Here is a 586-nt window from a genome sequence, read left to right on the forward strand (position 1 = left end):
CCTTGCCTGTAATCCCCATCTGCTCAGGAGGCTGCAGTAAGGACTGCAGTGATCCTCCCGCCTCAGCCTCCCAAACGCTGGGATTATAGACAACATCCAGTAATCTGCCCTTGTTCCTGTGATTGACATCTGACTGTTTGCTCTTGGATTCTTAAATTCCTAGAGAGTGCGCGCCGGCTGCTTTTGTTAACAGGCCAGGCCCGCGGCCCCGGCCAAGAGAAAAACCAACCAGGTGCAAAGACTTACGCCGCCTGGGCCCGGAAAGGGGAGGAAACGCAGGGGCAGGTAGGTGTCACTGCGCTCCTCCCGGAGGGAGATAGAGGGCCGAGGGAGAGATGGGAGATTTGCTTCCAGGGACATAAACACACGGGTTAAAGAGAAGGCCCTCCAGGATGGACGCCGGGCCTCCCCGCCGGGCCCCCGCCGCCGTCCCCGCCGAGCGAGCGCGGGTGCCCGGCACCTCCTGCTCAGCAGCCGCTGTGGTCCTCACGCCTCCTTTTCCGAGCCGACGCTCGCGTCCCCGGGGGACCCGCGCCGGCCTCGGACCTGGAAGGGGCGGGGCTCGGCTCCGCTCCACGCCCTGGCC

The sequence above is a fragment of the Octodon degus genome, unplaced genomic scaffold, assembly GCF_000260255.1.
Source record: "Octodon degus isolate 3935 unplaced genomic scaffold, OctDeg1.0 scaffold00004, whole genome shotgun sequence".
Lineage (NCBI taxonomy): Eukaryota > Metazoa > Chordata > Mammalia > Rodentia > Octodontidae > Octodon > Octodon degus.